General features: G+C 41.3%; 1 protein-coding gene across 7 annotated transcripts in view; it reads left to right on the top strand.

Annotated features, from left to right (window-relative positions):
* The window catches only part of cdh18 (cadherin 18), an 854,880-nt gene that overhangs the window by 760,409 nt on the left and 75,050 nt on the right, over window positions 1-19,421 (top strand). The window lies entirely within an intron of this gene.

The raw sequence follows: 19,421 nt of genomic DNA, 5'->3' as shown, positions 1-19,421 counted from the left end.
AGAAGTCACATGACATTCAGGGACTTCCAGCTCCTAATGTGGGGTAAAGCTGGTTAACTGGGGAAAGGGGAAGGATCACCTCTTTTCCCCATGTTATGTGTGTGTATTTGCCAACATTAGCAAAGGCACCCAGTGATGTCTAGGAGCTCACCAGAGCTCTATGACCACTATGGTGGTGGCAGTGCAAGTCCAAGGTAAGTGTGACTATCTCACAAGGCCAAACTAGTTCAACCTGACTGGACAGTCAGGACTCTGCTTCCATCACTAACATGGTTTGAGAGCGAAGTGTATTAACAGCTCCTCAAAATTGAGGGCTGGTCCAAATTAACAGTACTTTCAACTGGCCTCAGGTTTAGGTGCCTTTGTAGATGGGACCTAGATCAGCTGAGGATGTATTAAATCCATACATTTCTCAGCTTCAGAGTACAAGGCCTCCAACATTTTGCAGGTGAAAACAAGCAACATCAGAGGGTGATCCAGATTTTCAAAACTGCCAATGAATAAGAACACAGAAACTAGTGACCTCATAACAAAGACTGCCAGTATTGCCACATATCATGGTGATTCCAGTGGTGTATATTGGAAAGTATAGATAACCCATCACCCCATGCCCTGCATTGCCCAACTCACCCAATTCACCATCTCATGGGGGGAAGTTTGGCTTTCCCCCATTGTCTTTGGTAAAACACAGGACACTGGGGCAGCATGCTCCACTTCACCTTCCCTTTAAATATGGCACCCCACTAAAAGTAGCTATGTATTGTATAATGGAAGATGGCAGGTTCCGTACTTAAAGGGAAGGCAAAGTGGAGCATTCCACTTCATCCCCATCTGATGAGGTCATAAGAGAATCTCATCGTCGTCGTCTCACTCATTCAGTCGTTTTTGACTCTTCGTGACCTCATGGACCAGTCCACGTCAGAGCTCCCTGTCGGCTGTCCCCAGTTCCTTCAAGGTCGAGCCAGTCACTTCAAGGATACCGTCCATCCATCTCGCCCTTGGTCGTCCTCTCTTCCTTTTTCCTTCCATTTTCCCCAGCATTGTGATCTTCTCCAAGCTTTCCTGCCTTCTCATGATGTGGCCAAAATACTTCAACTTTGCTTCTAATATCCTTCCCTCCAGTGAGCAGTCGGGTATTATTTCCTGGAGGATGGACTGGTTGGATCTTTTTGTAGTCCAAGGCACTCTCAGGATTTTCCTCCAGCACCAAAGTTACTCGCATCCATAGGTTACTATGGCGAATACCATTGCTTTCACTATGTGGACCTTCGTTGCCATTCTAACTTATCTACATCTTAATGGATACCAAAGTGTAAATGAATTTCTCAGTTTCCCTTTGATATAATCCATGTGGATATTGCCACATTTTAGTAGAAGGGATTTTGATGCTTCAATTATGTACTGGGTAAAGAAGTATAACCCTTTTATATGCCCTAAATCTATGTCCATTGCACATCAGTGGATGGCCCTAGGTTCTGTCAGAACTATTAAAAAGTAACTAGTTATTTTTAATTACAAAAATGTGAGTCAATCACTGAAAGGGTTAAATAGGATAGCATTACCCTGAGGAGAGTGAGTAGGCTGAAGCCTGTCAGAGTTATTGGGCCAAAGCTAGTGTTGTCCTGAGGAGTGTGAGAAGGCCTGGTGTGAGAAGCTTTGGTGAGAGAAGCCCCAAATTGAAGGCCTTGTGTGTGAAGCTCCAGTGTGAAAGCTGCTGTGTGTAAAGCTGCTGTGTGACGCTCCTGTGCAACGTGGAAGCAAAGAAGGAAGTATAATGAACTTTATTTGTGCTATGGAAGCCTTATTTTTGTAAATAGTGCAACCATATTATTTTGCTACAAAGAAAAGCCTCCAAAGGAAGAGATAACATTGGTTTGTGTGTTTTTGTTCTTTTTATTACTTTTGGCTGTTAATAAGTTACTCTGCTCAGAGCCGGTCCAACAATGAGGCGAATTAAGCGGTCGCTTCGGCCGCAAAACATATGGGGTGCAGTCAAGACTGCTTTTTCTGTTCATTTGTTGTAAAACATGATGTTTTAGTGCTTAATTTGTAAAATCTTAATGTAATTTGATGTTTAATAGTCTTTTTCTTAATTCCTCCTTATTATCCAACATTTTTGCTTATCCAACGCTTTTATTTTTCAGTGATTGGTTTGGGGGGGGCACCAAAATTCTGTTCACCTACACTTGAAAAATACCTAGGGCCAGCCCTGACTCTGCTATACATTTATGGGGAGGGTCTTTTGTTAATAGGTCCACTCACCCAATAGGCTCTAGTATTATAAGAGAAACAGAAAAAAATACCTCCCCATTTCCAGACCTCATACACTGTGTCTAATTTTACACATATTTATCATATCGCCCCTTGCTTACTTTTCCCCTAAATTAGGTAGCTTCAAGTTAAACATTTGATTAAAATTATTTCAGGCACAAAACAAAAATGAGACAGCCATCTCTTCTACAACCCTCTGTTTTTTAAAACACATACACATGGAATTGTATAAACAGGGACAACTACTATAACACATCATCACTGCTCATATTGTAAATTTAAGGAACTCGAGCTTTGTGAATAGTGACATATACTTGCAAAAAAATTGGGTGATGACTGACAGAGTTTTCCATACAGAAAAAAAATCTCCAAAATTAAATAGTAAAAGGCAATGGAAACCAAAAACCAACTGAGTATTATTTTTATATTAGATCTATATATCACATGCAAAGTAGCTGCTATCATATGAAAAACTAAACAAAAATTCCTAGCACCACTGGTAGATTTTAAAAACAACTTTCTCTTTTTTCATGTAACAAGCAGGAGCTTTACTAATGACATGGAAACTGACATTCTATGCTCTGTTGAACTCATAACTACAATTTGATAAATTATTTTATAGAAAATCCAAGAATGCTAGTCTGAAAGAAGAAGAAAATACAGAAAGAAAAGAGAAGGCAATTATGATGAAAATGGCAAAGTTTTAGATGTCAACACGAACATAGTATTCAGCTTCATAGGTCCATCTCACAGTGAAGTATCAAGGTCCAAGGTCATCTAACTTTACTGAAGATTGCATGATACTTGTTTTTTTGCTCATTAAAAAAGTCTTGATATAGAATGGTTTTCTTAGACGACTTTGGTAAATACTTTGCTTAAAATATTAGAATAATATTTTCTTGTAAGCCTGGATTTTAGATGAAAATACACTGTAGATTTCCAATGTCAAAGAGCATCACATTTTCAAAATATGAGCAGTAAAATTCTAATCTAAAGATGTATGAGCTGTATAATGCTGGGACTATGTACAAGCTTTCTCTGCCAGCAGAAATGGCCTTCTACCAACTTAACCTTCTTTTAATGGTTCATTTCAGCAACCTGTCAAGTGTGCAATCTGTGAGCTGGAATGTTCTGCTAGACCAGATATGTTGGGAAGAGAACTAAAAAGTGGGCAGAGAAGGGATGGTATGAGGTCTAAGCAGGGGCACATCACATGTAAACTGCCTCCAGCGCAGGGTTGTATTTAGAGTTATGGCATCATATTATGCTAGAATGTGGTAGTCCTAAATAAGTTTCTACACTCTCATGCCAAATTATTCCGAATTGGCAAAAGTAGTCCGGATTAATCTTTTGTCCACTCATATTTTCAACTGCTTTTAAAGCACCCCAGTATCTCTCTCTTCTCATCTTCCCCTTTCAGCCTTGTTTTACTTCAGTTGGTGTAAACCAAATTTAATATGTAAAAGTAATTTGCACACAATTATCTCAGTAGGAGGAAGAAGAGTAAGAAGGGGAGAATCTTGTTGTTTCCTGCAAAAAAGAACTACTAGATTCTCTTAGATGATACCACTCTGATGGCTGAAAGTGAGGAAGAGCTGAGGAGCCTTATCACCAAGGTGAAAGAAGAAAGTGCAAAAGCCGGGCTGCGGTTAAACATCAAGAAAACCAAAATCATGGCAACCAGACCAATTGAAAACTGGCAAATATAGGGAGAAAATGTGGAGGCAGTGACAGACTTTATATTGCTAGGTGCAAAGATCACTGCAGATGCAGACTGCAGCAGGAAATCAGAAGACGTCTACTTCTTGGGAGAAGAGCAATGGCCAACCTTGATAAAATACTGAAAAGCACAGACATCACACTGGCAACGAAGGTCTGCATAGTGAAAGCAATGGTATTCCCCATTGGGGAAGGGAAGGATATTAGAGGCAAAGTTGAAGTATTTTGGCCACATCATGAGAAGACAGGAAAGCTTGGAGAAGATCATGATGCTGGGGAAAATGGAAGGAAAAAGGAAGAGAGGACGACCAAGGGTGCGATGGATGGGTGGTATCCTTGAAGTGACTGGCTCGACCTTGAAGGAACTGGGGGCAGTGATGGCCGACAGGGAGCTCTGGCGTGGACTGGTTCATGAGGTCACAAAGAGTTGAAAACTACTGAACGAGTGAGACGACGACGAAGTTAGAATGTGTACATGTGTATGCACACTCATATGTAGCCCTTGAAATTCCCCTAGATTGTGCCTAAAGCAAAGTTAACCCAATCAGGATTCAGACAAATCATCTGCAGAAATTTCAAGAAAAGTTAAACATTTCTTTTTTAAAAAAAATCAATATCAACAGAAACAAAGGAGAAACATAGGATATTACTTTCTATGAAATGTTTAACTGGTTATTTAGAGTGTGAATCAAAATCTGCTCCTAAAACAATGTTGCAATTGTATTGCATGAGACTAGTAGATAACATATTGATGACTTCAGTATTTTTAGGCCCATTCTACACTGCCCTATATCCCGGGATCTGATCCCAGATTATCTGCTTTAAACTGGATTATATGGGTCTCCACTGCCAAACAATCTGGGATAAATAAATAATCTAGGATCCGATTCTGAGATGTAGGGGCAGTGTGGAAGAGACCTCAGAGACTAGGGACTTTTGCACAAAACCATGTGCATCCCATTACTGATCTTCCTCCTCCCCATGATAAACTTCTCCCCTGCTGTTGATGGACAAGTTAGGTTAATAGCTGCAAATTGTGCCACATTCCCATCATCTACCTGGTGAGATTGAGCCATTCTACGTCTGTGCTGGCATTCTGTTTCTGTGATAGCAGGATTCTCATCTTCTCCCTATTTCCCTCCTCCTCCTCCTCTGTATTCCTGAGGTGGCTTTTTTAAGTAAGCTGTATTTGAATGTTTAAAATTATTTTTAAAAAATTACAGAAGTGCAGGAGGGTGAGATTATGACATAGTAGGGATGTAAGAACACATATTAGTGAATTCATGCAGTTGCATGAATGCACAGATTTGTAATAGTAAGGGTGTGCATACCAGTATGTGGCTGCTATTAGACCACAAAATTGCCAAGGAATAATGGCTTCATGTGATAAGTTCCTAATAAAAGAAGCTGTTGTTCCTAAGAAAAATGCTTGTCATTCTCAATCTGATGTGTGTGGAGTTAGTCAATATAATATTTATTGGTGCAATAAACTAGTGATATAAAACATATTTCTGAATTCTCATGAGTCTCAACATCAAGAATTCCCTATTAAACCCGTGGGATATACAAATTAGATTATGAGGATAATTCACTAATTATTTGTTGGATTAGTGTCATATTCCTATTGATTTCCTAGTTTTAAAAAAAACCCTTAGTGGCTTGTGGCCAGTATTGCAATCAGATTAGTATGCATCTTAATAATGATCTGACATAGGTTGGATCTCTACCGCCATATATTCTAGTTTCTAAATTCAGATTATCTGCTTTGAACTGGATTAACCTTAATCCTTTCTATCAAAAATGGAAAGAGCATTGGAGAAAATGTCTGAAACTAAAGTGCAATCCACACATATATATTTATTATTTATTTATTTATTACAATATTTATATCCCGCCCTTCTCACCCAACAGGGGACTCAGGGCTGCTTACAATAAAACAGACATATAAAAACAGTACAATATACTATAAATCAGTTAAAAATTAACTTACATAAACATTCATAAAATGCATTTATAAAATATAGATAGGCGTGTACAAGTTTAAAAGACTGGGTCTGTCAATTGAGTTCCAGCATACATAATAGTAATTAATGCTGCTGATTCTTATTCGAAAGCCTGGCCCCACAACCAAGTTTTTACCTTCCTACGGAAGGATAGGAGGGAGGGAGCCTGCCTGATTTCAATGGGGAGGGCGTTCCATAGGCGGGAAGCCACTACTGAAAAGGCCCTGTCTCTCGTCCCCGCCAGCCGCACCTGTGAGGCTGACGGGACCGCGAGCAGGGCCTCATCCGATGATCTTAAGCTTCGAGGTGGGTCATAGCGGGAGACACGTTTGGACAGATAAGCTGGGCCGGAACCGTTTAGAGCTTTATAGGCTAAAGCCAGCACCTTGAATTGTGCTCGGTAGCTAATCGGCAGCCAGTGGAGCTGACGTAACAGAAGAGTGGTACGCTCCCTGTACGCCGCTCCAGTTATTAACCTGGCAGCCTCCCGTTGGACTAACTGAAGCTTCCGAACAGTCTGCAAAGGCAGCCCCACGTAGAGTGCGTTGCAGTAGTCTAAACGGGATGTAAAAAGGGCATGGACCACCGTGGCCAAGTCTGGCTTCCCAAGGTACGGTCGCAGCTGGCGCACAACTTTTAATTGTGCGAAGGCTCCCCCGGCCACCGCTGAGACCTGGGGCTCCAGGCTCAACAATGAGTCCAGGATCACCCCCAGACTGCGCACCTGCGCCTTCAGGGGGAGTGTGACCCCATCCAGCACAGGCTGTAACCCTATACCCTGTTCGGCCTTCCGACTTACCAGGAGGACCTCTGTCTTGTCTGGATTCAATTTCAATTTGTTAGCCCTCATCCAGTCCAACACAGCGGCCAGACACCGGTTCAGGACCTGAACAGCCTCCTTAGTGACAGGTGGGAAGGAGTGACAGAGCTGGACATCATCTGCGTACAGATGACACCGGACCCCGAAACTCCTGATGATCTCTCCCAGCAGCTTCATGTAGATGTTAAACAACATGGGAGACAATACAGAGCCCTGCGGGACCCCACAAGTCAACGGTTGTGGGGCCGAGCAGGCATCCCCCAATGACACCATCTGGGACCGACCCTCCAGGAATGAGTGGAGCCACTGCAGGACAGTACCTCCAAGTCCCATTCCCGCGAGGCGTCCCAGAAGGATACTGTGATCGATGGTATCGAAGGCCGCTGAGAGGTCCAGCAGAACCAGCAGGGACACACTCCCCCTGTCCAGTTCCCAGTGAAGATCATCGACTAAGGCGACCAAGGCTGTCTCGGTACCATGTCCCGGCCTGAAGCCAGACTGTGCCGGATCCAGAAAGTCAGTGTCAACCAAGAATCCCTGGAGCTGCGAAGCAACCACATGTTCCAAGACCTTGCCCAAATAGGGGAGATTGGAAATAGGCCGAAAGTTTCCGAATTGAGTGGGATCCAATGATGGCTTTTTCAACAGCGGCTTGATCACAGCCATTTTTAGGCTCGTTGGAAACTTGCCCTCCCGAAGGGAGGCATTCACCACCACCTTCACCCACTTGGCCAAACCCCCTCTGGCTTCTCTCACCAGCCAGGATGGGCAGGGGTCCAGGATGCATGTGGTCGGTCTCGCCTCTCCAAGGATCTTGTCCACATCCTCGAGCTCAACCAATTGAAATGAATCCAACAAAACTGGACAAGCAGGTGCACTCATTACATCCTCAGATTTGCTGTTGAATACTAAAAAATCTTGTTTCTGACCTGGGTAGGGAATAGGGGTTTGCAGATATTCGTTTTGCCTCGTGAAGTTCAACTAATTCAGCATTCTGCCAAAATAGATTGGGAAGGGCCACCCAGAGCCATAACCCAAAACAGCTCATGAATAGCCAGATTTTTTGGCGAATGGGAGTTGAGCAGCACTAGCAGTACTCTACCTCCTTTCTCTTCCTTTTCTTTCTTTGATTAATGACTTTTTTTACTCCTTTCATTCCTTTTTTCTTTCTTTTCTTTAGAAAACAAAGCTGAGTGCTTCCCAGCCTTCTCCCTAAAGGCCCCAGCCCTGGTGGCACAGTGGGTTAAACCGCTGAGCTGCTGAACTTGCTGACCAGAAGGTTGGTGGTTCGATTTCAGGGAGTGGGGTGAGCGCCTGTTGTTAGCCTCAGCTTCTGCCAACATAGCTGTTTGAAAAAATGCAAATGTGAGTAGATCAATAGGTACCATTTCGGCAGGAAGGTAACAGTGCTCAATGCAGTCATGCCGGCCACATGACCTTGGAGGTGTCTATGGACAACGGCAGCTCTTCGGCTTAGAAATGGAGATATGCACCAACCCCCCAGAGTCGGACACAATTAGAGTTAATGTCAGGAAAAAAAACCTTTAACTTTACCTTTACCTGGCTTGTTCTCATGTAGAATTTTTTAGTCATTGCATATCTGGTTAACTACTACCTGAGTCACAACTTTTATGTTTATTTTTGTTTCATGCAGTGGCTTCAGGCAAGGCTGTTCACATGCCTTTTCCCTTGCTTATTCATTATTTTTATAGTGGTCTCATAGGAAGTCATTTTCCATTCATAATCCTTTTTGTTCACAGTTGCTTCTGTCTTTTCCCATCCTTATCACAGAACATTTCTCTAGGACAAAGGTGCACAATAGCTGTACTGTGCTAGTACAAGGAACCCTCCATCTGGGAATACTCTTGACCACACCTCACAAGAGGCAGTTAGCTAAAAATACACATGCTTCAATCATGTTAAATCAGAACCATGTAACTTACCTGAACATTTATTTATCGTGTCAAAAGCGAATTGAGAATACAGTTATAATGTATTAAAAAAAAACACAAATGAAGTTAAAAACTTGGGATTATACTAAATGTCCTTTGACCAGAAGCTGGCCACTTGGAGTGCCTCTGGTGTTGCTGTACGAAGGTTCTTCATTGTGCATGTGGCAGGGCTCAGATTTACTTACTTACTTTACTTAGGCGAACCCTCATTGTCTGAGTATAATGGCCCTCCAAATGTCTTGTCAGTGGGTACGTAGGTGGCTATGGAGTCCTATTCTCGGTCCACAAGTTCTTCCGCAGTGAGGGCATCAGTTTCCAGGTGGAATGTGGGCCCAGTCAGGAATAGCTTATCATGCATTCCTCTTGGCACATTTCTCCCTTTCACCCTCCATTTGTGCCTCTTTGAATTCCACTGCACTGCTGGTCACAGCTGACCTCCCGTTAGAGTGCTCAAGGGCCAGGGCTTCCTAGTTCTCAGTGTCTATGCCACAGTTTTTGAGATTAGCTTTAAACTCATCTTTAAATCTCTTTTCCTATCCAACAACATTCCATTTTCCGTTCTTGAGTTGAGAGTAGAGTAACTTCTTTAGGACACGGTGGTAACATGGCCAGTCCAGCAGAGTTGATGGCATAGGAGCATTATTTCAATGCTGATGATTTTTGCTTCTTCCAGCACGCTGACATTTGTCCATCTGTCTTCCCAAGAGATTTTCAGGATTTTTTGGAGGCAACACTTGTGGAATCATTCCAGGAGTTGAGTGTGACCTTAGTAGTCCATGTTTCGTAGGCGTATAACAGAGTTGGGAGGACAATAGCTTTATAAACAATCCCCTACGAATGTCCGATCCTCAAACACTCTCTGCTTCATTCGGAAGAATGCTGCACTCATAGAGTTCAGGCAGTGTTGTATTTCAGTGTCAATGTTGACTTTTGTGGAGAGGTGGCTGCCAAGGTAGCGGAAATGATCTACATTTTCTAATCTTACATCATTAAGCTGTATCTCTGGCATTGCAGAGGGATTGGCTGGTGCCTGCTGGAAGAGCACTTTGGTTTGCTCGATGTTCAATGAAAGGCCGAGCTTCTTGTATGCTTCTGCAAAGGTGTTTAGACTGGCTTGCAGATCTTCTGACTGCACACAGACAATGTTATCATCGCCACGTTGGAGTTCTATAACAGATGTTGTGACCTTGGTTTTGGCTTTCAGTCTGCTGAGGTTAAATAGCTTTCAATCTGCTGAGGTTAAATAGCTTGCCGTCTGTTCGATAAATGATTTTCATTCCAGTGGGAATCTTCCCATCAACAAGATGAAGTATCACAGTGATAAAGATGGAAAATAAAGTTTTCTCAGACTGCATTGTGGTAGGTGGTCTGTGGTTTGCTTTTCTCCACACTAATATATTGTGGACTCCACTTTGTAGCTCTATTTCTTAAAATTGGCTTTGCATCTCGTGGTATCAGCCACTGATTGAGATTCTGGGTTTCAGCCTGCCACTTTTGGACTCTTACGTGCTGAGGTGTCCCTGAGAATATCTCTGTAGATCTTTGAAAACTATTTCTTGATTTAAGATGTTGGCATGCTGACTGATATCTGAACAAAGACTGGGCCAGAGATGTCAGTGCTTTGGTCCTTTCATTACCGGTTGCTACTTTCCGATGGATGTCAGGTGGTGCGATACTGGCTAAATAGTGTAATTTCTCCAGTGGTGAAGGGTGTAGACATCCTGTGATAATGTATTATGTCTCATTAAGAGCCACCTCCACTGTTTTAACATGGTGAGATGTATTCCACACTGGGCATGTGTATTCAGCAGCAGAATACCTGAATATGAAAGTAGTGTAAAACCAGCCATATCCACAAAATTATGCTTGGAGCCAGTCAGGTTCAGCACAGATAGGCGACTCTTATCTGCTTCTTACAACCTCATCGGATGGGGGTGTAATTGGTGGCATGTGCTGCTTCACCTTCTCTTTCACCACAGAGCCGAAGGCTCCCATCCCATGATACACTGCAATTTCAGGTGAGCTTGCATGGTGAAAGGGAAGGCACAGTATTTCATGCTGCTGTGGCACCAACATGGGAGGCTTCCCGTGTTGCCTCGGATCAATGAGGGGAAGCTGGGTGGTGAACACTTCCCTCAGTTGGATAGACTTTCCAGAAAGTTGGGCAATGCAGGCCATGGGGTGACAGGTTTCCCACTCCTGCAGATGGGCATCACCAGAATTACCACAATCCATGGCAATTCTTACAGCATGTATGAAGAGGTCTTAAAACCATTTGAAACCATTGGATATGAATGTGCTTTCTTAAATAATGAATAAAAGCCAGTTTAAACTCAGAAAAACAATCCTTTTTATGTGACATATTCTTTGAAAGGACTACTGACCAGGATGCTTCAGTCTACCTTGATCATCTCACCATGAACATCAAAGGTTCTTAGTTGCTTGAACACAGTTTGATAGAGGATTTATGTCTAGATCTCTGCTTTTTGAGAGGTTTTTTAAAGGACTGTGGGTGCTTTTTTATTGATCTTTCATATATTATACCCTACCATGAAAACAGGAGGTATCATTTTTTTAACGATTGTCAAGAAAATTGACTGGCATTACCTATTCAGGAAGATGGCCAAGCAAGCTTTGATTATTGAAATTATTCCAGTATAATCCCACTGCTGAGCAAGGCGTACAGCACGTGTTGCTGATAGAAGAAAACATTGTATGGAGGTGGTGCTCTGACATTTTGACTCTTGAACCTTGGATTTTGAGAAATGCATAACAATACAGTAGAGTCTCACTTATCCAAGCCTCGCTTATCCAAGCTTCTGGATCATCCAAGCCATTTTTGTAGTCAATGTTTTCAATATATAGTGATATTTTGGTGCTAAATTCGTAAATACAGTAATTACAACATAACATTACTGCGTATTGAACTTTTTTTTGTCAAATTTGTTGTATAACATGATGTTTTGGTGCTTAATTTGTAAAATCATAACCTAATTTGATGTTTAATAGGCTTTTCCTTAATCCCTCCTTATTACCCAAGATATTCGCTTATCCAAGCTTCTGCCAGCCCATTTAGCTTGGATAAGTGAGACTCTACTGTACCATATTGACTATGCTACTAGTCTGTTTATCTTTATAATACATGAGTCAATTATTATACATATGCCCTAAATGTACAGATTCTAATCCTGAAGTTTTTGAATTCATTACGACAAAGTCATTTTTATCCTTTCTTAGTGTATGGCTGTGTAGAAGTACTTGAGGAATACAGCTAATAGTTAAAACAATCTAGTAAGTCATAAGAAAATTCTGGATATTGACACAACCACACTTCTGGAATATAAACATCTCCCGTAATTGCCAGTCAAGCTACAGAAGCTATCTCAAGGCTACTGAAAATTGGCAAATGCTTCACTTGTTAACAATAACCTTCAGTGAAGTATGCTTTGAAATAAGTTGCTTGTCAATCTCGTCTTCAGTGCCCTGTCATGTTTTTTTCTATCTAGGGCCATCACTTCAGTGCAAGTTTCACTATGTTCTATTTTGGAATGATTATGATATTCCATGATCTCATCTTTGAACCCAGTATGACTTTGTGTGGGGGACTCAGTACATTTTTATTTTTTTATGATTTATATTAAGCTCCATCATTTGAAAGCCAGTAATTAGTATGTCACATGTCTTTCTCCCACATTTTCCTGTTTTTAGTCAGATAAATACATATATGCTTAATTTGAGTGAATGCTACTGCTGTTTAAAATGACAACCTCTGGAAATATTTTCATGTATCATAACTCACAGACAAAACCTTGGTTTGACTCAGAGAGATGTATTTCTTACAGAGCATAAGAAATCAACTGCATGTCGCTGTTTTATCCACTAGTAATAATGGTGTTTCTATAACCACTTGATGTTCCTTCAAAAATAGAACTCAACGTTGCCATTTCAAATTTCAGTTCCAGTGGAGACTGAGAGCTCTGTGCTTAAATTTACTGAGGAGTAACAGTTAAATTTTTGCAGGATTTTCTGTGGTTCATTGTACTTTATATCAATGTCTGTTAATGGGAATAATAGCTGCTGCAGATAAATAATCTATCATGCCAGGGGTGGTTGGCTTATCTCTTTCTTCCCTGAATGAAACCTTTGATCTAATATCTTTCCCCCCCCCCAAATCTAGCATTTTGACACTCATATTGATAAAGAGAGTTATCTCTGTGTGTATGTATATATGTATGTGTGTGTACAAAGATTATTTCGCTGTTTATTTGTTCAGATTTTTCAATCTGATGTATTGGCCATGCTCTGATTAGAGTCTGTTGAGTTACTACTTTATGTTGGCTCTTTTAGTATTTTTTCTGTTGTGTTTTTTTTTTACTTTGCATTTCTGGTTCATATTATTTTATTTTCTGAATAATACAATTGCCCACCCATCAATAAAAGAATGAGAAAAGACAACTCTTTGGGATAAATATGAGCAACTTTTATTAAATTGTTATCTATTTAAATGTTCTTCATGAACTACAACCAACTAAAATGGGGATTTGAACTTGATTTGGATAAGTCAAGGCATTGGCCACACCAAACACACTCCTCAGTTAACTTGGGCAAGACACCTGAGTTCCCTGCATATCTCCATGAGTTGTAACCAGGGCAACTGCTTAGGAAAGCTGCATAGAGTATTCAAACTTGAAGTCAAGAGACTTCAGGGATTAGAATTCCCCTGCAGCTCCAAGGCCATTTCTGTTTGTCTCCACCTGTTGAGGTAACAGGCTGGTGCGGATTCCCCTTCCTGGTTGCCTTAGATACACACTGAGATGTTAATTGCACCCCTGTTTCCTGCCTGTTGCCCTATAGTATAGCGTAAATGGAGACATCTAGCCATGGTATTCAATTGACAGGCTCCCATCCAAGTACTAATCATGTTAGCTTAGCTTTGAACATGAACAGGTGCCTCAGGGACACCTGGTCCTTGTCTAAATTATCATTTGCTCTGTACTGTATGCTGGGCAATTTTTTAAACTGTTATCGTATCATCATCATGAGAAGACAAGAAAGCTTGGAAAAGATCATGATGCTGGGGAAAATGGAAGGAAAAAGAAAGAGAGGCCAACCAAGAGCAAGATGGATGGCTGGTATCCTTGAAGTGACTGGCTTGACCTTGAAGGAACGGGGGCAGTGACAGCTGACAGGAAGCGCTGGCATGAGCTAGTCCATGAAATCACGAAGGGTCGGAAGCAACCGAACGAATAAACAACAACAACATTGTATCATTATCATCATCATTTCTATTTTCAAATCAACTCATTAGATGTGCAGATGTCTTAATGTGATAAATGAAGATTAATAAAAAAATAAGCTAGATTAACATAAGCTAGGTTGGCTTGTATGACCACACCTCCTGCATTGTGGCCATTCCCATTTATAACCAACTCTTGCACAAAATTGCCAACGCCAACTTATAGACATGCTTCCAAAATGGCCACTACAATGAGGGAATACATGGGCCCTCCCATGATGGTGGTTTAAAGCAGTAACACAACCCCAAAACCCTTCAATGGGGGGGGGGAGGTGGCCCCAAGCCAGTTGCCCTTGCTAAGGGCAGATCAGTTGCAGGGGGAGTGGAGGTCAAATAGCTGCTAACTGCTTTGGCATGCTATCATCAGGCTTTGTCCAAGATGGCCACCACACAAAGGTGAGCATGTACTCATTCTCAACATGAATGGCACCAATGGGTAGTACACGATTGGCAAGGCCTGTGGCACCACACTCACAGCCACCTCTCCACCCAAGCAGAGTCCAAACTGTATCTCCCCAAGTTCTAGTCAGAACAAGAGGTACGCCCTACATCAAAGGAAGAAGCCAACCAGGAGGGAGAGGAGGGATGAACCAAGAGGGAGTACAGTGAACCTGTACGCCATGGCAGCAGCTCCTGGGGAAGAGTGACAGGAGCCAAACACGCTGCAGGCTGGGAACCACAACCCTGCATTCCCAACCATCCCCCAGCTGGCACTATACCCTACGAGCCAAAACTTAAATCTTCAGGCACCTCAAGGAAGCTGGCTAAAGCAAGGAGGGTCAGGGAATAAAGAAATTGCTCTGGATGCAGAATAGGAGCACAGAAGTGGCCCTACTGCATGAAAAGGCCCAGCCAGAAAGCAAGCACATGGCCCTCCCGCACATAGGTGCAAGGCAGCTATCCAAAGTCACACCAAGTGGCAGGTACTTCATTGGGACCTCACAAGAGGGGGAGGGAGGCAAAAGAGCCTAGCTGGGCACCGGGGCCCAGAAAAAAGTGCTCAGACAAGCACAAAGGCAGCCAAAATGAGAGCTCAAACCTCCAGTTCCCCCTCCCCCGTCTACTTACAGTCCACATGCAAAAATGAAAGCAGTTCCCAGGTGTACCTCCATCCTCACCAACTGTCACTGCACCAATGCTGGAGTTAGAGTGGGCAGCCACCTTAAATGCTTCACTCCGCCCCAGAACTTAGTTCTGACAGGGATGATTTTATTGGTCTCAAGTCACAGATGTGGCTAAATAGCCCTCCCCATTCAGACTGGCCAGAAGCGGAAACCCAATTGTGAGACAATTTTAACTTTTTTGTCTTTTTTGTCAAGACATTATTATGTATTTATATAAAATTTAAAATTGCAAATTTGTAGATGATTGGCTTGTGCATTTGTATGGAATTACTGTTTCTGTTTGTTCCACTTGTATGGCCCCGTTTCCGTCTGCCACTTATGGAAATGGGCACCTATACGAAGGAGCTGTTCTGTCCAATGTCCAAAAAAAAAAATGCAGGCCTTAGGCGGCAAAGTGCCAGGCCCTGCGAGCCGGCCTACGAGCCATCAAGAGCTTTATGGCTCGCAGGACCTACTGTCGAGTGCTCAATGGTAGACCCGAAAGGCAGGTCCTATGAACATTGAGCACTCGATGCCTGTAAGCCTGGCTTGCAGGGCCTACAACCATCGAGCACTTGGCACTCGATTGTAGGCCCTGTGAGCCGGGCCTAGGAGACATTGAGCGCTGATGGCTCATAGGCCCTAGCTGCTGGGCCTACCATCAAGCACTTGACTGAAGGCTCGGCAGGCAGGGCATACGAGCATCGAGTGCCCTGCACTTGGCTGAAGGGCCTGCAAGCCAGGGCCTGCAGCCAAGAGCTGAAAAATTCCCAACCAAACAGCTACCATTCCCGTCTGCCTTTCGTTTCACTGTTTCTTTTGTTCCTGTGGGATTGTACCGTTCCATGCAATTTGAATGGACGAAACAGTACATAACCACAAAAGAAACAGATGAATCAGAATTTGGACCCTACTCTAGTAGATGGTTCATATTTCTGTACAATTCTGAGACAATTTATGTTGGGGGGGGGTTGTTATTTTTATTAAGATGTTATAAAATTGTAAGTAAAATTTAAAAGCATGTATCTTTAGATGGTTTACAAACTCATCTTTTGTTTTATGGATCTTTCTTTTTCCCATTGTTACATTTGCGTTTTGCTTTTGCTGCTGTTCGCCTTGACATCTCACCTTTTTCTTTTAAAAAAGAGTAAAATTAAATAGATTTAAAACTGAGTTCCTTGCTTCCTCCCACAGCGGATTCTCATTCTTACTTTTTCGCTATGTTGTTGTTCTTCCACAAATAAACTATTCTTCTGCCCAGGGAGATAACCTTAAGGTTATATTTGATTTTCCACTCTTGTTTGATATTTTTATGTATGCTGTAGCGCAAGTTTGTATTTTGTGGTTTTAAAGTAGCCTTAGAAGTTGTCCTTTTTTCTTACTATTAAAGCATTATTTAATGTTCTGGTCATTTTTCATCTTGACTATTGGAAACACTTCTTTCTGCTAATATCCCTTATACATTTTTGACTGATGAATGCCATCTAGTTCTTCTCTTGCACCTTTATTTCCTTGTCACCTTTGTTACATTTGTTTATATGGGCCAAAGAAGATTTCTAGTGGACTTCCCATCTCTCTAAAGTAGGGTGGAAACCTTAATTTTTACAACAGGATATACAGTAGAGTCTCACTTATCCAACACTCGCTTATCCAACGTTCTGGATTATCCAACACATTTTTGTAGTCAATGTTTTCAATATATCGTGATATTTTGGTGCTAAATTTGTAAATACAGTAATTACTACATAGCATTACTGCGTATTGAACTACGTTTTCTGTCAAATTTGTTGTATAACATGATGTTTTGGTGCTTAATTTGTAAAATCATAACCTAATTTGATGTTTAATAGGCTTTTCTTAGTGCCACCTTATTATCCAACATATTCGTTTATCCAACGTTCTGCCAGCCCGTTTATGTTGGATAAGTGAGACATGCAAATGAGTGTAGGTAAACTCTCTCTTGCTTTGTTAATTCTCTATAAACTTGTCATTTTAGCCACTTTTATTCTAGAAGATCATTATCAGATTCTCTTTCCCCCAATATTTAGCCAGCTTTAAGTAGTAGAAATGTCTAGATTAAGTTACACGGGCTATTACTTAATTATAGGACTGCTATTGTTCCATATTAGTACGTTCATAGTTTATGCCAATCTTCCACTCCTTTGCTTTTCCTTAATCATACATTGCTAATGACTTTATATGTATTGATCAAAATGTGCAAGAAAGAATTTTGTTGTAGTCCTAGGCACCATTGTGTCTCTAGGCTTTTTATGCTGTGTTAATGGTGTATGATTGGATTTTAATTGGTAGAAATTCACTACTGTACTGTTTATACTCATGTACAAGTTGATGTATCATGTATATGTTGAGTGCACATTTTGGGACCAAAATGATGTATTTTGATGTGACCCATGGATTAGTCAACAGCCATTTCACAGAGAGGGGAAAGCAGCAATGCTACCTTAGGGCCATCTGCCCTTTGTCTTTGTTGCCAGTTTCTCACCCAGGGATTCACAAAGGCCAAAACCAGTGCCAGAGCAGAGAGACTATGTGTTTGTTAGGTTCTCTCAGGATGGACTAAACTCTTGTTTTCGCCATTCAACTCAGAGAATGGGACAGTTCCTTTTTTGATACAAATTAAGCACAGTACTTAAGTTGACCTGTGGATAAGTCAACTGGGTTTTTTGGGTTGATTTTTTGACTAACATTTCTAGACGTATACATGAGTAGTACATATTATAATTTATATTTGTAAAACAAATGTAGAAATAATTATTGTAGAAATTCAATACACATCAATATAGTAGAGAAGACTGATATGGAAACCGGATATCCAGATGCTGATGGCTGATGGACAGCTTCATGATGCCTGCTCTGTATTATACATTAAACCCGTTTTTGGCTGAACAGTCCTTCAGGTAGAGGGTACCTTAAAATAGAATAGTGGTCTCTGTAACATAGGCATACAGCTTCCCTAAACAGCGCACAGGAAGATACTCACCTTTCAAATACATGCACATTCTGTTGTAAAAACTTGGCTCAGTCTTACCGTTGCTTAAAATGTAAATAAAGCAGACAAGCTACTTATCAAATATCGACGCCCGCATCGGCTATAGTTTGACTGTCAGAGGGCACATTTGGCTAGATAGTTGATTCTAACATGGAGAGAAATAGGGATCAATTCAAGTAGGGCAGTAGAAAACTTTGTATTTTAACTAAAGTCCCCTACCATTGGCCATGCTTCCAGGAGCTGACATCAGAAACATATAAAGGAGCAAAGGCTCAGAATTTATCCAGTAAAGGAAAAATAATACAGATTTAGTGCAATGTTCCAGCCCATCCTAGTCTCCTTGAAACTCATCAATTGACATGTGGCTAATAGTGATTGTATTTCAATTCTTGTATTTTCTAAAACAGTTAGGAAAATATACCCTACCTCTGCCTGTTCTACCTGTATTTAGACTTATAAACTGTATATTTAATTGTTTTAACAGTTTTAATTTTTTTGTGATTTTAACAACTTTTTAAAACAAATCCTTGATTAATACTCTTTTAATATCTATGTACTGTTGGTTTTCAATTGTTTTGTTTTTAATGTTGTGTGGTCCTTTGAGTCTCTGAGAGAGGAAAGCAGGATATAAATTCTTACTTTGATTCTTATTTGACTGATAATTTATTTCAGTTTTAACTGTTGCTGAAATTTGTTTTTCTCTGACACCACTTTTACCTTCCTCAAATATTTCACTTTTATTCCTCTTTAACAGCCATACATTTGAGTGCTTGTAGGCTACTGAGGCACTAAGAGTGCTCTGGCAGTAAATTCTAAATATGGGATGACTTCATACTTATTGTAGTTCAGCCTGTGTTACCTGTGTTAGTGCTTAATGTCAATGAGGTTTCTGAGCCTGGGCCTGTGTCTGACTCTGGGCCTGTGTCTGATTGCAATGGGAATGATGGTCTTGACAGTCTTGCCTTAGAGCCAGAGGCTTTTGCAGAACAGAGATCGAAGCCTCAAAGCCAAATTTCTGAAAGGGGCCACTTTTGTGAGGGAGATTCTTCAGATACAGATGCAGCTGCAAAAGGTAATGAACTGGTAGATAGGAGGCGAGACTTTTGGAACTAGAGAGCGAATTCCCAACTCCATTGTCAGTCAGTTCGTCTTCGAGAAAAAAGAGCAGATAAATTATCTGCCGAGAAAATGAAATGAAATGTCTTTTTCTCAGGGGAGCAGGTTTATTAAGGTAAAGGGAAAAGCCT

This window comes from Anolis carolinensis, chromosome 4 (assembly GCF_035594765.1).
Source record: "Anolis carolinensis isolate JA03-04 chromosome 4, rAnoCar3.1.pri, whole genome shotgun sequence".
Taxonomy (NCBI): Eukaryota; Metazoa; Chordata; class Lepidosauria; order Squamata; family Dactyloidae; genus Anolis; species Anolis carolinensis.
Note: the sequence above shows the minus strand (reverse complement) of the source record. Positions and strands in the feature narration are given on the sequence as shown.